We start from the raw sequence: 21,032 nt of genomic DNA on the forward strand, positions 1-21,032 counted from the left end.
ATTTGAAAAAAGGGATTATTTGAAGATGATTTTTACTTTCCTTGGTAATATGAGCTAGAAACTACTCTTGGGCTTCTGAAACTGTTTTTAGTGTCCATTTTGTGTGTGCTATGCCTACTGATGTGGAATTAGAGGTAGCGACAAGCATGGCTATTATCCTCAAAGAAACTTAGAGGAAAGAAGACACAGAGGAAACAGTATTGAGGCAGTGCTGAGACAGCACTGCGAGCTTAGGCAAGTTTTATTCATTGAGAAAAGAGTTTTTGAGAACTTGATATAGAACAGATGCTGTGCTATACACTAGGGATAAAAATGAATAGAATGGCTGCTGGTTTATATTTAACAAGGGGGAAACAGATATTAAAATAGACAGCCATAAAGAATATTATGCATGCTGCATATGTATTTATTGCATGTTGTCTTCTAATCATTTCTAAATGTCCCAGCTTTCAGTGTTGACTTTTTTGATAGTCTATCTCTAGAATGAAAAGTATCAGTTCTCATCATATTCTAAAGCTATGTTTATTTTTGATAGTTCTAGCTTTTTTGGATGAGTAACTGAGGTACTTATATGTATACTCTTTCATTCCTTTCACTAATCTCTACTTGAATCTTTTATCCTCTTTCATTCCTTTCACTAATCTTTACTTTAATCTTTTATTATGTTTATTTTCTTTTCTTATGAAGGAAGAAATTTGGATTTAGGCTTGTGATATTGAACAGGATGGATAGCACTTGGAGAGGACAGTTGTTTGCCCAAATGGTTTTATAGTAGCATCAGCAGCATATTAATTTTGATTGTTATTATTGAAAATGCTAGCCATTGTAACAAAAGAGACCCCAAATATACTGCTCTTTATTTAGAGATGTAGCTTCCTCATCACATATAAACATGAGTGAGATAATAACAATGAGATATTATTATATCTTTTTCCTAGAACTCCTGTAAAAAAATAATGTGTATTAACACACTTTATAGACTACAGTGCTAAGCACATGTGGGTATTGTTCATAGGTACAGAGGTAGTAGCAGAAGTAGTAGCAGCAGCAGTTACTGTGACTCTGGTTAAAGTGGCAATCAACGAAACTTTTTGTTTTCCTTAATCTTTGGGCCTAGGCATGTCGTCAGAATGCAAAGTCAGGAAAGGAAACCTGATGATCTCTTTACTGTTCTTGATACAGCTGTGATTCTCAGAACTAGAACAGCCTTTAAAAAGGGGAATTTAATAAGTTACAAGTTTACAGTTCTAAGGAAGTGAAAGTGTCCAAATTAAGGCACCAACAAGAGGTTATCGTCACTCAGGAAAGACCCATGGGTCAGAAACACCTCTGTCAGCTGAGTAGTCACGTGGCTGGCATCTGCTGGTCCCTTGCTCCTGGGCTCTTTTGCTTTCAGTCTCTTCCTGTGGGGGATCCTTACTTTGCTTTTCTGGGGCTGGCTTTCATCTCTTGGCTTCCCTTGACTCTCTCCAGATTCTGGCTTGCTTAACATCTCATGGCGACCGCTGCAGGGCTCCAAGCATCTCCACACATCCGTGTCTCTGTTCTCCACGTGTCTACATCTGTGTCAGCTCCACTATGAAGTTTCTGTCAGCTTTCAGACTCCTATTGTTTCTGTCATTTCTGACTCTCCCTAAAATGTTTCCTTTTTTAAAGGATTCCAGTAAACTGGTCATGACCCACCTGGAATGGGTGGAGTCACATCTCCCTCTAATCAAAGGTCACACTCACAATTGAGCATGTCACATCTCTGTGGAGATAATCTAATAAAAAGTTTCAAGCCTACAGTGTTAAATCAGGATTAAAAGAAATGATTGCTCCCACAAGATTGGGTCAGGATTAAAACATAGCTTTTCTAGGATACATAATACTTTCAAACTGGCACACTGGTATCTCTCATCAATTTTAGGAAATGTATGGTCATCACCATTTCAGGTATTGCTTCTGCTCCAATTTCTTCCTTCCCCTTTTAAGACTCCAAATACATAGATATTAGAACGTTTGTCAGTGTACCATGTGTTTTTACATGCTGTTATGTTCCTGCCATTCTTTTTTTTTTTGGATATTTTGTTTTGACCTACCTTTTGGCTAGTTCTATATTCTGTAGTTTTCAGGTCACTGTTATACCCTTCCAAATAGTTTTTAATTTTAGATGTATTTTTTTCTTCTAAAATGTCCATTTATTTTTTTATAGAATCAATCTCTCTGTTAAATTATTTCTATCTTTTCATCCATTTTGCCCATATTTTTCTATATTTTCTTTAATACTTTAATCATAGTTATTTTGTAGTCTTTGTCTCCTAATTCCAACATCTGAATCATTGGTGTGTATGTTACTTATTGTTTGTTTTTCTCTTGATTATGAGTCCCATTTTCAGGCCCCTTTATATGTCTATTAATATTTGATTTTATGCTGGTCATTGACTGTAAAAGAATTGTAAGGGCTCTGCATAATTCTGCCACTGGAGGGTTTCTAGTTTCTTCTATTAGGCAAATAGACCTAAAAGGTCTGAGGGATCAAGAGGTCATGCTATCATGGTCTATGCTTATAGTAAATATCAAGATTAAGCAAGTTTTGCCCTTCTGTTCTATGGGTGGTTCTTTACCCAGGTATGGGAATGAGCCAGGGTTGTGTTGAAGTTTGAATAAATCTCAATCAACTTCTGTTAATATTTATTAACAATATTAATACATATTATTACTTCTCAGGCATGGCCCACCTAGGCTTTTTTTTTTTTTAGGGGAGTGCAGGGGCCAGGAGTCAAGCCTGGGTCTCCTGCATGGTAGATGAGCATTCTACCGCTGAACCACATATGCATCTCTACCCAGACTTTTAATTAAGATTTTGGTGGGTCTTTGTCTCTATATCCTGAATTTGCTATGCTTTGAATGTTTTGAGGTATTGGCTCTTTAAATTCTGGCACCATGTAGGTTCAAAATCTGGCAACTGTCTTCAGTGGGAGACTAGTCATACTTTGGCAGGTCTCTTACCTTCAGTGGGACTTTAATACTAAGCAAGAAGCATCTGTGGGAGACTTCATCCTGCCTTTCTAGCCCTGGGCTCCCAGACTCCCCAACTTCCATGCTATCCTGGATCACAGGACATGATCCATGGTAAAAGAACAACCTTGCCATTCTTCTAAATCTGTGTGAACACCAAATGTTTTGTTGGCTTTACTGTACTTGGGCCAAGCTCAGTCATTGGCCTCTTACCCAGAAATGGCAAGTGCCCCAAGGAGAGAAAACAGGTGATTATGTTCAACTTACTTAGGAATTGTTTTTTTCCACCCAAGACATTGAAGTTCATCTAGGCCTCATTGCTTCCAGAGTATTCTGAGATCTTAAAATGAACTTTTGCAATTTGTCTATTTTTCTTCTGGTTATCGCAGTAGGAGTGTTGACTCTCTCAAGCCTGCTAAGTCCCACTTCACACTGTATGATACTGATGCTGATGATCGGTGACCCATGCTTTCAATCCTGCCACAGTCTGTGTTAGAAAAGGCAATGCATTTGCTTATAATCTATGCCTTTTATATTAATTAATAACTGAGGATTTAGGATCCAAATATGTCACAGGGCAATGTGCATGCAGACATCACCCTAGTTAATAAATTGCTGAGAATAAAAACTACCCTATTCTAAATTGAGTGCATCATTGGTCATAAAAACACATACACAGTTAAATCAAATTCTATCCACTTTTCACAGTGTGATTTTCACAAGTGTCTGCATCTCAAAATCATAATTTTGAGATGCATAATCCCTAGCAATTCCCAATTTGATTTCAAAGTCAGTAAAAAAAAGAGAAAGATCAAATTTGTAGAAATTAATATCTTGTTGATTTAACTTCCTTAATTTTTTAAGATTTTAATTTATTTTTTCAAAGTCCACCTTATTGAGGTACAATTTATATAAAAATGCATCCATTATATGTATGTACTTCAATGAGCTTTGACAAATATATACACATAGATAATCACCATCACAATCACATAATAAAACATTTCCTTCAAACCCACCCGCTCAAAGTTCCCACCTTTTATTACTCTCACCCGGAAGTTCCACAGAAGCTAATTGCCTCAAGCATGTCTGTTTCTCAAATCCTCCCTCTCAGTTTCACTCAAACCTCAAAGACTTTCCTGACTGAGTCCTCTGATCTCTGTTCCCTTCCTTTTACTTGGGACCCTCTAAATTCTTTTGATGCGTAGATGGAACTGTTTTAACTTAGGCATGTTGATATATTGCTTTGTTAGGCTCTTCTCCACTTGATTCCCATCTCCGTACCCTGACTGTCCTTGGATCCAGAGCCCTCTATTTCCTTTGAAATGCCCCAGTGTGCCCTTTACTGTGTTTTGTTCAATAATGCTATCAATAGACACAATTTTCCGAATGGAAATGAACGTCATTACCCCAAACAACCTCCGTGGGTCTCATTCTGTCCCAACAGTTCTGAGCTCACAGAACGCACACACGATGCCATCAGCTCATTCAACCTTTCAACATCATTTCATACTTGACTAGTATGAGATTGTCTCTTACAAAAGCCTTGACCCATGGCAGTGGCAGCATCTGTCTATTTAGTGTATTGTACAGTAAATTGGAATTTTAATGTTAATAATTAACTAGAATAATATCTCACTTGGACAGAAGCCATTTAATTTTCTCCTGTGAGCAAAAATATCATTTGAGTAGTTCTAAAGGCCATGGCAGTAGAAGGAAAATTTGGTTATTACAATGTTTTAGGGCAAATAAAAGAATAAATTCAGGTTACATGAAAATATATCTTAATAATAATGATTGTTAGTGAAAATGTTCTAAAATTGATCATGGGGATGTATATATAACTATGTGAGGATACTATGAGTCATTGATTACATAGTTTGAATGGTTTGTATGGTGTGTGAATATACCTCAATAAGATTTCAAAGAAAAAATAATGATCATTCTCAAATGGTGTTAATTAACCCAAACTGGATCCCACTCCGAAATACTGTCATTTCTTCTATTTTTAAGGCAAGTGAGTCCTGAAGGAATAATAATGGCCCTTATATCTATATTGTTAATGCAGATTTGGATTGTTTTTTTAATAAGATTCAGAAAATCTAGAGAAATGAAATTTACAAATGCTATTTAAGCCCAATGCCACTAATTTCCTTTCATAATATTCTGTAGAAATCCTTGATAAATCCCCTCTATGATTTCCCCTTCTGGGCAGGAGTAACCTAAAAAGCCTAGCAACTGTTGGAAATGCCTGAAAGAAAGGGGAGAGGAAAAAAATCAGTATAATCCTTTTTCTATATAATCAGCTGATGAATAATCAAGAGTTGGTAGAAGTCAGGATAAGACAAAGTAGGACAAAAAGATATATTGCGGATTTGTTAAAGCCAGGGACTTTCCCTTTTCCCAGGTGCTACCTCATTTAAATATTTACCACTATTTCTGAAATTACTATTTTAAAGATGAAGAAACTGAGACTCAAGGAAGTTTAATTGACTAGATTAAGGTCACAGAGGCAGGGTCCAAAACCATATCTTCTGGGTTGAAGATTTATGTAACCACAATCCACTGCATTCTCGTGTCTGACTTACCACAGTTACAGAAGGGAGGCAAAGAAGAAATTCTCACTTCTTATTTAGTGTATTGCTCTTTGCCAACATATGTGTGAGATTACACCCACCAGGGACAAACCCAGATATGATGAGCTCAAGTTTTGATGTTTCTATTTGCTTGACAAGTCTGGTTATCTGAAAAGCTTCTTGCCTGAATCAGATGGAATGCTTTGGTCCTTTGAGAATAGATGTCATCCTCCCTTTGCCATGACACCTCTCAGCCCTTGTTGGGGTTGTTGTTCCTTATAGCACGAGCATCAAGGCTACAGGGCTCAGTCTGGGGTCCAGATTGACTGCGGTGGACTTCTCAGGTGACAGAAGCTCAGGTAATCAGCCGAGCTTGCAAAAATGGTCTCTAAGCTTTAGAAATGAAGCCAGGTGGTGATGACAAAGACAAATGGGGTTCGTTTGCTTTCTGTTTGTAGGCTTTGCTTGGTACTAACAGCTTCTCTCTCACCTGCCACTGTCTCTCTCTTCCGTTTTTTTTTTTAAAGAAAACATTGTTATTTGAAGTCGCATAGTGAGAGACAGTTTTACAGGTTGGGGCGTGTCAAGACGACAAAGTTGTGGCGGTAGAATGTGTGTGGCCAATGAGGCTTGCTTTTTTTTCTTTTTTGAAATAGATTAAGTAAAGCAATTTATTGGGTAACCATTTGGTTCCGCTGATGTAAACCTGTAGATAATGTGAAACTAGGAATGCCTGACAAATACATATTGCATATGTTACCTGAAAGTATCTGCCAGTCCCATTTAATAGTGATAATAGTAATAATAGTTAAAATTTGTGAATGCTAGTTATGTGCAAGGCTCTATGCTAAACTTAAGTTATTTAATTATTATACCATCTTTATGAGATAGATAATGTTATTCTGTCCATGTTCAAGTTAGAGAAACTGGAATTTGAAGGGCTAAGCAATACAAAGGCACACAGTTATTAAAAGGCAGAGCTGGGACTGGAACCAGGGCCTTTCTGCTTTGAAAGACTAAACCCTCAAGCACAAGTGTTATTTATCTGTAGTGTAATGGTAGAAGGAAAGTGTAAGCGAGACCACCAAAGTCTGTGAACTGTTCATTTTCATATTCCAGGTCACTGGCAGAACCAGAAATGGATTCCAGATTTTAGAGTCTTGGTCCATTGAAAGGTGAGTGATTGGCTGATTTTGCTTCTTTGGAATAAGAGCCACACTCCCCACAACTGCCCCTCTCCCCCCACACACTGTTTCAGAAAATGGAATTTCAAATAAAACAGATGTTACCAGAAATTATTTTTTAAAAATTGCTCATGAAATGCGAACTATGTGTTTTGGTTAATTTATGTCAACTCTGGAGAACAGTGATGCAGAATGTCTAAACTTAGGGCCATGCCCACTTCAAACTTTTTTTGCCTGGTATCAACTCCACCTTGACAAATGGAGGGTGGCTCAGAGCCCAAGAAGTGTCCCTATCCATGGTTAATGATTTTATTACAAAGAGAAATTGCAGTGGGAATGCAGGAAGTGTTTTGTTCCAAGCACATCCATTTGTCTTCCTAAGTCTCTCCCTTCCTGAGTGACGTAAGGCTGCCACCTCGCTGCTCTCAGCTCTCATACTTGCTGCCGTTTGCAGAGGCAGCCGATGTTAGCATAAATTCCAATAAACCGAGTCCTGTTAGATTCTTCATTGGATGAGCTCTTTCAAGACACCCTTAGAAAATATGGTTTAGACTTCACCAAACTTGTCAAAAATTGTTCCCAGACATTGGACAAAATGGCTGAAGAAAAACCATGGCTTCAACCATAACTGTTAGTTGGCATTTCTGATTGAATTCACTTAGTTCCTGCAAGTATTTTAAAGAATGATATTGTATCAATTTCTGGAACTTCTACAAGACATTCGAACCTTTCCAACATTCAACTTAGGTACCTAAGGTCAGATCTAAAATTGGGTTTCTTTCCTATTAAAGTCAGGCCTGATCGGGGAGTCAAATGCATTTAACAGGATTTTAAAACTCTTCCTTTGCCTCACAAAACTGCCTGGTTTTATGTTAAATGCAGCACACATTTCTGCTCCACAGTGGCTTTCCTGTAGCCTAATAGTGGGTAGATGGCAGAAAAAACTCACAAAATTTAGAAGCTCAATATTACTCTTCCCCTGCAATGAATATGCATTTCCATTTTAGAGTAAATATGAACTTTTTCTTCATTCTAGTGAATGGGAGCAGAAAGATAATTTTGATAGGATAACCAAATAGGGCATTTTGGAGAAATGGAGATCAGTGCATTTTTTATTTGAGAAATCATGTTAATTTTCTATTGCTGCCTTCGTTAGTTTTCTATGGCTGGTGTAACAAATTACCTCAAATGGGCTGACTCAAAACAACAGAAATTTATTGTCTGACAGTTACTGCAGCTAGAAGTTCAAAGTCAAGGTGTTAGCAGGGCCATGCTCCCTTTGAAGTCTCTGGGGGAAGAATTCTTCCTTGCTTTTTTCCTGGCTCCTGGCAATTGCTGTCAACATTTGGCAATCCTTGACTTGCAGTTGCATCCCTCCAATCTCCGCTTTCCATGCCACTTGCTGCCTTCTGCTAAGAGTGTCTGTGTCTCTTACTTATAAGAACACTAGTCATTGCATAGTAAATTTCCACTATCATAGCATCTTCAGTAACATCCATTTATTATCTCAGAGTTCTATAGGTCAGAAGTTCAGGGGGCTCTACTTCGGGTCTCACAAGGCCAAAATCAAGGTGTCAGCAGAGATGCTTTCTTTACTGGATGTGCATGGAGAATTCCAGGCTCATTTGGGTCATTGGCTTAATTCAGTTCCTTGTTATTGTAGGGCTGATGTCCTCTTCTTGCTGGCTGTCAACACTAGTTCTCAGCTTCTAGAGGCCTCCCACCTTCCCTGGCTCTTGGATGCCCTCTAGCGTCAAAGCCAATAATGGCAAGCTGGACCTTTATCATGCTTCTTATCTCTCTGACCTTCCCCCCACCTCCTTTCTGCCTCATCTGTTTTTGCATCATCTTTGGCTGCATCTCTATATGACTGCAACCAGAGAGATAACTCTACTTTTACGGGTTCCATTGTTGAAATAGAGTTCACCAGATACCCAGGATAATCTCTTTATTTTAACTCTGTATCTTTAATTACATCTGCAAAGTTCCGTCACAGCCATACCTATATTAGTGTTTGTTTGAAAACTCTTGGGGATACATCTTTAGAATTCTGTTTTCCACAGAAATGAATACAGCAGTCTACCCATTAGGAATTCCTTGACCAGAGGTGGGTGTTCAGTGAGGTTTGATTTAGAATTCCACACCATTGTTGTCTCTAATATTTTACATTTGTAAGAAGACCATCCATATGGTCAATAAACTATGTGGTCAGCACATAAAAACAGATTTTAATACTGTAACCAAATGAAATCTACACATGTCCTGATGTGAGGAATCACTTTGGCGCATGTATAGTCATTAGATAGATGGAAGACAAGGGAGAACTCAAAAGTAATCTTTCCCTGCTCAACAGCGTTCTCAGAATGCCAACAGTCTAAGAGTGTCTGTAGAGGTTCAGTACTGCCTTGGCTGCCAAAGCGCTCACCCCTGATCTGGCACTGTCCATTGCGGGGAGAGTCAGAGCTGGAGCAGCTTTAGCAACGACCTGCCTGAGGCAGTGGGATTGAGACACTGATGATGTGGACATAAGCCTCTTGGTGAGTCTAAATCCAATCCTAAGGAAACTGAAAGAACAGACCTGTGAGGAAAGACTCAAAGGGGTACGAGTGGGAGAGTTTCTTCTGGATTAGCAGAGGAAAAAGGAAAGGGAACTGTTCTAGTTTGCTAGCTGCCAGAATGCAATATACCAGAAACAGAATGGGTTTTAAAAAGGGAAATTTAATGAATTGCTAGTTTACAGTTTTAAGGCTGAGAAAATATCCCAATTACAAAAAGACTATAGAAATGTCCAATCAAAGGCATCCAGGGAAAGATACCTTGGTTCAAGAAGGCCAATGAAGTTCAGGGTTTCTCTCTCAAGTGAGAAGGCACATGGCGAACACAGTCAGGGTTTCTCTCTCAGCTGGAAGGGCACATGGTGAACATGGCATCATCTGCTAGCTTTCTCTCCTGGCTTTCAGTTTCATGAAGCTCCCCAGGAGGCGTTTTCCTTCTTCATCTCCAAAGGTCGCTGGCTGGTGGACTCTCTGCTTTGTGGTGCTGCAGCATTCTCTGCTCTCTCTGGGTCTCTTATTCTCCAAAATATTTCCTCTTTTATAGGACTCCAATAAACCAATCAACACCCACTTAAATGGGTGGAGACATGTCGTCCCCTAATCCAGTTTAACAACCATTCTTGACTAAATCACATCATCCAGGGAGATGATCTGATTACAGTTTCAAACATACAGTATTGAGTAGAGATTATTCTACCTTTACAAAATGATATTTTGATTAAAGCATGGCTTTTCTAGGGGGCACACTTCCTTTCAAACCAGCACAGGAACTCTGCAGATCTTTTCAGGGGATGCTCCCCCTGTTGCTCCCCTCTTCAGGGGATGCTCCCCCCAAAATTGAATCAATTTTTGACATTTCTCAGTGACTTTTCCATTTTCCCATGTCTATGTTCACCGTTCTCATCCTTGAATCCACACTATAAATTCACAGATGCATGTGTCAAAATGTAGGAAAGTTGCAATGGCTAAAGACAATAGAAGATAGTACATTTACAAATGAATTTGACCTAAATTGTTCTAGGCAAATAAGTAGTCACATGTTTTTCACTTGTTGGGGGCTCTTATGGATTTTGGTTTAAGTAGGATGAAATATAGAGCTAAAAATTTATGACACTTTCACTCAATAATCAAATGCAACACCCTCTGTGTACCAATGTTCTTTTAATAGTAAATCCCATTTAAATTTCACTTCTCTGCCTCACAGCTAGTTTACAATGTGGTGATTGATATGCCTGATAAGTACCTGGTGATACAACTCGAGACTTCTGAATTGTCAAAAAACATGAAAATATATCTAGTTTGGGTGTTAGGCTTTATATGCAGATTATTTGAAAACTGATATTTAAGATTCCATTCATTTGCTGACACCTTGGATTTAACTAGAACATCCGATTAACAGGACACTTTATTTCCTAAATAATGTGTATTTCTAGATTACCATTGGGTTTTTAGCATACCCATTTATTTTCTTTGCAGGATCTCATAGGAAGAATGCATTTTCATTTACTGAAAAATGCATTGGTTGAGTCCAGTTCTGAGATCAAAGAACAATTGGATGGCAGGTAGAAGGCTTAGTCCTGTCTGGGTTGTGTCCCCAGTCAATGGGGTGACCACAGAGTACCCACAGGCAAACAGCAACTGCATTATCCCTGTCATCCTGTCATGGGGCAAATTATATCTATATAGCATTCAACACAGGATTCAAAGGTCATAGATTATACTACACATTTTAGATTAGGTGCAGTTCATTTTAGATTAAAATTAGTTCAAACGCAGGCTGCAACACTTACTAGCTTTGTAAACCTGAGTAAGTTTACCTCTCTGAACGTCAGTTTTCTTGTCTGTAAAATGGGGTAACACTTAATAGGGTTGATTAAATTAAATTAAATAATGCATGAGAAGTGATTGACATAGTAAGATCTCAATAAAGCATAGTTACTATTATTATTAATAGTGCAAATCCATTCCAAGTTTATATTATAAAATCTTGTAAGCACCAGTCAAAATGATTATCTTGTTGGATAATTAGGCAGAAGAAAATTCTAATTTAAGCAGATTCAGTGTAGTAAAAATCTAATATTCAGAACAGAAAAAAGCCATGATGGGGTTGCCTTGACCCCTAGGTCAGAAAGGGTGCAATTGCCAAGAATGAAATGACAGCAGCTCTATAAGCTGGCAGGAGTCCCTTTTGATTCATGTGACCCCCACCTGGACTGAGGCTAGCAAGGAGTATACTTCTGAATTTCACTAAGTGCTTTACTATGCTGTTTTATTTAATCCTGACAAAAACCCTAGGAAGGGAGTACAAGTATAATCTATCTCCAATTTACAGAAGAGGAAATTGCGGTAAGATAATTTTAGTTGTCACAGTCACGTGGCTAATAAATGTTGGTACTGACATTCGAACCCAGTCACAATCCGCAGTGTCACGGCTCACCACTGAGGTACCTCTGACAGAGGCCTGGAGCCCACCTGCACTCCCCACAAGTCATTCCTGAAGACACTAAGGAACTGAGAAGAGGTTTCCTGACTTCCCCAGGGACAGCTTGGCCATTCCAGCCTAGAAGGCAAGCACACCTAGGGGCCCTTGGAGCTGGGGTTATTCAGGTTTCTAACTATTCATTGTAACAGCACCGCCCTTGTTTATTAAAGTAGGGTAGTCAGATGAATTTAAGACAAGCAGTGATAATAATAGGTACTGTATATTGCCTATATATTTAATCTTCACAATGACTCACAAAAATAGGTATTATTATTATACCTTTATTACCCATAAGCAAACAGATTTTGCTTATTACCCATAAGCAAACAGACTCAGAGAGATTAAGTAATTTGCCCAAGGCACAGAGTAAATGGCAGATTGAGAAATACTAAGTATCTCTGAAAAGTTAACACAAGACAGTGGGAATCAGGTGATGGTGAAAGAGTTATTTAGGAAACTAGCAGTTGCTGCCAGGTGAGGGAGGCTTCTCTACTTCTAAATCCTGTGAACTCAGCCGTGGGGACTTTGGGCAACTAAATGTTCTTCCTGTGAGATGTGGGGAGAGGAAGCTGTGAAAACGAAAGTCAAAGAGGATCTGAGTAGTTGTTCCATTAAAAGAATTTAATAACAGTTGCATAAAAGATCAATGTTTATAATTTTAAAGTGATCGTATTTATGAAATTCTTCTCTTTTGTGTTTGATGAAATATTCATGACCTTTTCTCAGAAAAGTGGGAGAGAGAAACACTTAGAGAAAAAAATAACATGACCTTTTTTGAGGTTAGTTTGCAATTTGTCACCACAGATTTTTAAAAAAATCATTTAATGCTTGCCAATTGACAGAGGAAATTTTGATGAAAAATAAGAATGAGGTTGCGAAGGACAGGCTGAACAAGCTGCTAATCCAAACTATTCGGCTCCCAGAGAGAATGCCTCCCACACATTTTGCCTGGGTAGTTCAATTAACAGCATTTCAGCTAATTTTTTTTAACCATATTTAAAAACTCCCACAAAATAGAACAGTATTAATTCCTAATTTTATTTTTCATTATAGAAAATGTTCTCTGTTCAGGATTAATGATCAAATATTAAATCAACTCACCAAAAAGGCAACAACCACTTCTTGGTATATACCCCAAAGATTTGAAAGCAGGAATGTAAACAGATGTATGTACACCAGGTTTATAGCAGCAGTGTTCACTATAGCCAAAACATGGGAGCAACCCAAGTGTTCATCAATAAATAAATGGAGAAACGCAATGTGATATATATACATACAATAGAATAAAATTCAGCCATAAAAAGGGATGAAGTTCTGATACATGTATGAACCTTGAAGACATGGAGAGCAATAAGCCAGACACAAAAAAGATAAATGAGATAAGATCTCATTTATAGAAAATACCCAGACAAAGAAAATTTTATAGAGCTAGAGAGTGGATTATAGGTTACCAGGGACTGAAGTGGGGATAAGGGTGGGAAGAGGTAGTTATTGCTTAATAGATGCAGAGTTTGTGTTTGAGATGCTGAAAAAGTTGGAGTACTGGATATTGGTGAAGGGAACCAATAATGTGACTGTAATTAATTCTACTGAATTATACAACTGAAAGTGGTAAAATGGGAAATTTTGAGTTGTAGATTTGTTACTATGATAATATGCTTTTAAAAAGCAACGATTAAAAAGCAAAATTCCATAAAAGGATGATCAAATGAAAGGAATATAGATTATAGAGCAGCCTTTGACATATGACTTCCTTTTGAGCTCTGAAATAGCATTAGGGGCAAACGGCAGGTGTGTATGAAAGTAGATGTTTTGGAGATTAACAATTTGTAGCTCTTCTCGTTGATTGCAAGATGACAAGGCCTCCATCATATAAATTGCGACTGGCTGAGAAGCCTCCTGCATTTTGATGTTTGCTCTTCTTGCATCTCTGCTAAAATATAATGTTCTCTATAGTTTTTCCAAAAGTAGTGTGTTTTACTTTTTCCTGTGTGGAAAAACCATGGCACGTGTGAGGTAAGCTCAAGGCAGTCTTTAGAACCAGAAACTTGCAATCAAATCAGAAAATGATGTCTTTTAACTACCGACATATAACAACACCAACCACACTAACAAGTAGCTACAATTTGCTGCACATACTCATGAGCACATACAATCAGCATTTATTGTGTGCCAGGCAATGTGCTAAGTTCTTTAATTTATTATCGCATTTCATTCTCCTTTGACAGATGGGGAACCTGAAACTTAGAGGTTAAATTCATCCCAGTTTGTGGAGCTGGTGGGGGCTGTGATCCAAGAACCAGGCTCAGGAATCAAATGGCTTGGATTTACCACTTATGATTGTGTAATTTGGGGAAAGTTATATGATCTTTTCATATGTCTGTTTCATCATCTGTAGAAAAGGAGTGAAAATAATACATACCTCAATTGGATTAGTGCACTTAATAAGTGTCAGCTATAACCAATATGAACAAACCACAACAGAAATTTCTCAAATTGTTTTTCACATATACATAGGTGATATGTTAATGCAGCCTATTATAAAAATAACATTAAATATGGGAGTGTATAGGATAAAAAGCTAAAGCTTCCTTTTAATCCATTTCAACTCTACGCCCTCCCCACTATAGTGGCAATCATTGATAAAGGTTTTTTGTATATCATGCCAGATTGCTTTTTATATGTAAGTAAATATGCACCTAGATTTATTTTTCCAACATAAATGGGCTAATGCTTTGCATAATTTTAGATTTTTATTTAATGGATATCCTTTTAATTAAAGCTCCAACTTATCATTGTGGCAACGAAGATCCTCTATTAACTGATACTTTCTATTCAGACTTCCAGATAAAGATACTTTGACTCTGAAAAAAGGCCCATGGCTTTGGGATTTGTCTGTTACATAGAAAGGCAAATGGTGATGTCTGCTGTCCTTCTCTCCAGGTTTCTGATATCAAATGGCTCTCTCAGCTCCTGTTTCCAGTGACTTTCATTACAAGTGTCTATTGTTCCTCACTTAGCTTCTCCAGGGAAAACTCTGGATTTAATCCTTAGCATAGCATCTCCAAACAACTATATCTTGGTTTCATCTGTCTGCTTCTTGTATCAGCTCTGAGTTCTCTCTCATAACCCAGGAAAGGATTAAGACCCACCTTGAATGGGCAGTATCACATCTCCATGGAAACAATCTAATCAAATAGTCCCACCCAATGGTAGGTTTATTCCCACAAGATTGGATTAGAAGAGCATGGCCTTTCTGGGGTCCATAACAGTTTCAAACGAGCACAATGGTGGACCCAGTCAAGGCTAGGTAATCTTAGGGGGATCATAATAGTCTAAAAAGTTCTCCTAGAAAAATCGGACTTACCTGGCCTTTAAATGGTAAACAATGCTAAAGTGTGGAAAAAAGGGGAGGACATTCTAGGCCCATAATGGTAAATCTACAAATACGATGGTGGCCAGGTCTCAGTAAGGAGATAACAGGAAATTTCCCTGATAGAAAGTATCAGTTAGATACCATCAAGCAAGTGAGCTATAGAGTCAGATATTTTTATATAACGGTCATGTTCTTGGTAATCTTTTAAATCTTATTTCAGTTATCTTAGTGGGAAGGATGCTAGATTCTTTGGACAGATTTTTAAGTGGGTGGTATACTAGGTTTTGGAACTCATTTCTTTATGATAAAATTTTGAATCCATGTGAATTTTAAAAATCTTTTTTTCTAAAATATCTAAAATTTTTTTCCTTCTTACATTGTTTTTTGATTTTGGGGGGATGAAATACATATAATTTTTTTAGTAACTACTTATATTCTTGCCTATATTATTCAATACTAGAGACTTTTATAGTAACTTCACATATGCAAAGCATTCTTTATAAACTGGTATCCATTATAGAAATAAACTCATTACTAATGAATAAAACCTTCACAACCAGAATATTGTAGAATTTTTTTTTCTTCTTAGCACATTTAAAAAGCATTAAACTAAATGACAAAGAACTTAATGTTTATGACTTTGGTTTTTGCATGTAGGCTAATGGTATGAGAGGCTATTCCTTCACTTAGCTCTTATTGCATTTAATTAGCTTGGCTCTCTTTATATTATACTGGAAATACCTTACCTCCTTTTCTCTTTTTACTTAGGGAAAACAAGAAAAATTATGAGTAGAAGGCAATAGTTACCTTAAATTCGGGGTTGATATAAATCGAGAAAAAAATAAGCTTAGGGTAGAAAACAAACAAGAAACAACCTGCAGCCAGCAGCCACTCATGCATTGCTCAATAGGTCATTTCAATGTTGGGTCATATGTTTTCCTTGTGCCCATTTCAATGTTGGGTCATGTGTTTTCCTTGTGCCAAAGCAGCCATAGTTCATTTGTGATCTTGCACTGATGATGTTCTGAGATAGACAATGGTTACGGAGAGGGGTGTGCAGTGTTTTGGCAGCATGCCCCGTGTATTTCTGTTTTTATTTATAGAGAATAATTTTCATATTCTTATTTCTAATTATGCAGCATTTTATATTTTAAAAATGTTTTACAATAATTATTAGTTGTGTGTATTATGTTACAGATTTGACAAGTAAATTGTTGTCCTTGATAGAGATACATGGATAAAGATTATATAGAATAACAGCTGTTTTAACAGAACTCCAGGATTGTGGTGTTTGAGAGGAAACAGGTGTTGATTGACTGCCCTATCAAATTCTGTAATAAAAAGTGACTTCTGTTTTGGGCAATAAAGAAGGCAGCTGATTGCATCTTTTTGAACAGGATTGTTTTCTAGCATTCTGCCTCAGGAAAAACCTCGGCAATGATTGAAGGCAGCTAGGTGTCATAGGGATGTCATATCTGGTGCTGGGTTAGCAACTGGCTGATTGTGTTAAGTTAAGAAAGTAATTGAACCTTTCCTGGATTCAGTTTTCATTAACCGTAAAACAAAAGGTTCCTTCCACATTACTGTCCTAGGTAAAAGTTCAACTGTTGCACATTCTATATTATGTTTGCTTCTTGGGCTGGGAGTCAAGGCAGGAGCTGGGGTGGGTGATGGGGGGAGACAGTGTGACCGAGAGTGAGGAGGCTGCCGGGAAATGGGACTCTTAAATGTCCCAGTGAAAAACTCTGCTCTGACTTGTTCTATTTATTGAGCTTCTTTTGGGGGGGGGGGGGGGGACAATTTCTCTGCTTAAAAAAGTTAGAAAAACTCCATTCAAGGTGATTTCTAGGTTTCCTTCTAGTTTTCCAATTCTACCCCTGTAAGCAGTAGAAAGGCCTTGCAACATGAATAAAGAATGTGTGCAATTTTTAAAAGAAGTACGTCTAGTGAAACCCAATATTTTTTGTTCATTTGTGTTGTAGGGTTTATATACGACTGTGATTAATGGTGTGCATTGCAAATGGAAGAAAAGTGATTTGACAGTTAAATCGACGTTCTCTTGGTTAATTGTTGCATAAGATATTTATCTCTGTTAATCTAATGAAGCCAAACAGGCTACACTTGAAGTGACTCATATTGAATTTAGTGTTCCCTCAGTTAAAATGTCCCTCTTTCGAATCAATTTCAATATCTAACCTAATTGGGAACATTTGGTTTTGTGACCAAACTGACCAACAATAGTGTTTCTTAGTCTGAGAGGTTCTTCTTTTAAATTTCTTTGATGATATTTGATAACAAAGCATTTTCAAAAAGTCACTGTTTCTAGAAATGGTGAGAGTTGAGATTTAAGGAAAGAGAGAGAGAAATGAAGGTTTGGTAAAAAGAGAAGTTTTAAATATACTGAGGATATACAGTTGCTTGGCAGTTTTTCGTTGTGTATATAAAAGATCACCTGAGACGGGAGCAGGTTTGCAGAAGCTAGTTTGAGAATCACTTCTCTGGTATGGAAAACGGTGGTGATGTGACCTAAATATGAAGCAGAGGGAGGCCAAAGGCTGGGGAGGAGGTGCTGCTGTTTCATTTCCCTGTGGTTTCACATCTTTACTTCTGCCACCTACCTTTTCACACTGCAGGATTCCTACGTCCCGTTTCTACTCGTACTTATCTGACTTGATTTCTTTGGAAGGTGATAAGGCAGTTTGCGTGTTTCTATCGACATGCTATCCCCTCTGCTCTCATTCTTTTCCCATAAACCTTTGCCTTTTCAATCTGTTAGTACTTTGCCCCAAGAAATCTGTCCAGAGGTAGAGGAGGGACACGAGGGTCAGGATTTTCTATACTTGAGCTTAGAAGGGTCTCAGGAGCCTGTAGTCAGGAAGTGTCATTGCTGCTAAATAAGGATGATAAATCTCCAAGCCACCCAGTAATGCAATTTCCCCCAACACAGAAAAAAGGCCAGACTCGAAGTCCAAATAAATTCCTGTCACACAGCAATGTGTCTCTTCAGGCTAGATAGTAAAAATCTTTTCAGAGATAAGCAACCACACATATTGTAATTCAATTCCTGTGGTCCTGGACTTCATTAGCTAATTGTTGTATAGATGATTTTCCATTAAGCTTGGTAATTAACATTTCCCTTATTATGTGAAGACACCCAGAATACAGAGCCTGCATGAAGCAAGAGGAGAGGTTTATCTTCAGAGAATTCTGAATTTTGTCTGTAGGATTTAGGCTCAAAGACTCTCAAAACGAAGAAAATTTAAGTTTAGAGTCTGTCTGTACTTAAAGGAAAATAGGACATAGATGAATCTTCCTTTGATATAGAAAATTCCTTGGAAATTTTTGTAACAAATATTTTAGGATTTGTAAATTGAAAAATCTCCAACATTTTACAACAGATTACATAGAATTCTCTTTATCTTAACAGTTCAGAGGTGAGTACTTGGAATCAAACACTTGACAAATGATTCTTCGGTAGGTCAATCAGCATTTATTCAGCTACTGTGCCTCGCCAAGCTGTAAAGATACAAGGATGAATGAAGGTGGTTGTCTCAAAGAATTTGATGGTCTGGGGGAAAGACATATGAACAAATAATTAAAATAGAATATCCCAAGGGCAATAGCCACTAATTGCCTGGGTAATGTGGGAAAGCTTCACCCAGGAAATTGTACCAGAGAAGACTCTTGAATCATTTGTTTTCCTCTACGTAGAAAAAGAAGGGCAAGTGCATTACAGACAGAGGAAATGTTGTATACAAAGGCCCAGAGAAGTAAAAGAGCATGTGTATTAGTTAGGGTTCTCTAGAGAAACAAAATCAACAGGGAATACTTGCAAATATAAAATTTATAAAAGTGTCTCACGTAACCATGGGAATGCAGATCCAAAATTCACAGGGCAGGCTGTGAAGCTGATGACTCCGATGTAGGGTCTGGATGAACTCCACAGGAGAGGCTCGCCAGTCAAAGCAGGAATAGAGCCTGTCTCTTCTGAATCCTCCTTAAAAGGCTTCCTGTGATTAGATTAAGCATCACTCATTGCAGAAGACACTCCCCTTGGCTGATTACAAATGGAATCAGTTGTGGATGCAGCTGACATGGTCACGATCTAATTCTATGAAATGTCATTATTGCAACAGACAAGCCAGCACTTGCCCAACCAGACAAACAGGTACCACCACTTGGCCAAGTTGACACATGAACCTGACCATGACAGCATGGCATATATGAGAAATGATGAGGATTTCAATAGGGTGAAAGCTTAATGCGTATGCTGGAAAGTAGCAGGATATGCAACAAGAAATGACAAAATAGTTTGGGTCATGCCTTAACCTTCACAATCCCCCTAGAAGATTCCTTCTTGCCCCTGACAGCCAAGCATAGGACAAAATCAGTCTTCTCCACATGACTCACTCTTATCTTTGCAAAATAAAACACCATCCGAGATAGCCAGATAAGTTGTTGTGCTTCATTGAAGACTTCTTGCCTTGGACTCCTAACATAAGGGATTCCTCAAATGGTGAGGCATTTGAGAGGAAACCCTTGGCATTAAACTTCTCTATTTTTTCATTCGATAAAATTTAAGAATGACCATTTTCAAAATATAGGCCAGGTCCTTTGGATGATTCAAGAGCTACTAGAAGAAAGGTAATTATTAGGGATACTATTTACACTTGTCTTTGAGTCACATTGTCAATATTATCCTGTGTTTTGTAGAGCAATTGATTTTAAAATGTAGACTGAATTTTTTTGTTGCTCGGCAGGGGGCATTGTTTTATAACCACCATAAATAAATGCAAAGAGAAGGTCACCAAGGAGTAAGCGTTCTGAGATATGTTGGCACACCATTGCCTCACCAGAATCTGAGTTCTCGGCACTAGCAAGCAGAATCATTACTACTTCTTGGGTCACACAGTGAAGTATGAACTCAGGTCAGTTACATATAGCTGTTTGAGCAGAGATTAAAATGTGGTATCTCATGAGAATTGGTAAAATGAGCACAGAAGAGGCCATGAGCATACACACACACTTTCTTTTTTTTCTTGTAAGGAATTCTTTTGGATGCAAAATGGACTTCTGATAGGATGGAAGATGTTGGAGTAGATTTCTAAGAATGCCTCCCCACTTGGATATTTTGATCTGAATGCAGGGATTCATTTATTTAATCTATCAACAGATATGTACTGAACTCTTCTCATGTCATAAATGCTAAGAATGCAATGTGAACAAGACACATATATCCCAGACTGTCTGCGACTTCTCGCTCAGCGTCAAGCCCCCGGCCGGCGGGTGAGACAATGAGGAGAGACAAAGAGACGCAGACAAATCCGCGCTGGTGAGAAACACAGATCCAAGACACGTAGCAGTTGTAAGCACAGACCTTTACTGGAGTTAAGCTTGCATTCTCTGTTACAGGTTCCGCGCGGGACAGAATACCCCGCGGGGGAACAACCTCTATGCGGCCGTCAGGTACGGCTCCCTATGGGTCGTCTCCACCCACCCTGTCCGGGTAACCTCTTATATACTGTGCCCAAACCCAATAGGTTAGTGCCACGTATACAGAGGTGATTGGAAGATAGGGTTGGTGGGCGCGTACGTCATACGCGGAAACAGGATGCGGGCGCCATCTTGACTCACTCGATGGGCGGGGGAAACTCTAGAGCAGGCTGCAGCGCGACCACTAGGCCTGACCTGGGAGGCGGCTCTCCACATCTCCCCCTTTTTTATTATTTTTGGTCCGTAGACCCTTTCTTAGACCCAGTGTCTCCATTGATGAGTGAGCTCCCGTGAGCTTGATTAGCCCACTACTTGTTTTGGTGCTTTGGGGAGTCTGGACTAGGCTCCAGCCATCTTGCGGCTGAA

General features: G+C 38.4%; 1 long non-coding RNA gene across 1 annotated transcript in view; it reads left to right on the top strand.

Annotated features, from left to right (window-relative positions):
* LOC143690166 (uncharacterized) overlaps window positions 1-20,340 on the top strand; it is a 61,393-nt gene extending 41,053 nt beyond the window's left edge. Inside the window, exons 2-3 of the long non-coding RNA XR_013179018.1 lie at window positions 19,934-20,101; window positions 20,220-20,340. This is a non-coding gene — a long non-coding RNA (uncharacterized LOC143690166). The remainder of the gene's footprint in view (window positions 1-19,933; window positions 20,102-20,219) is intronic.
* The last annotated feature ends 692 nt before the right edge of the window (window positions 20,341-21,032 follow it).

The sequence above is a fragment of the Tamandua tetradactyla genome, chromosome 7 (assembly GCF_023851605.1).
Source record: "Tamandua tetradactyla isolate mTamTet1 chromosome 7, mTamTet1.pri, whole genome shotgun sequence".
NCBI classification, from domain to species: Eukaryota; Metazoa; Chordata; class Mammalia; order Pilosa; family Myrmecophagidae; genus Tamandua; species Tamandua tetradactyla.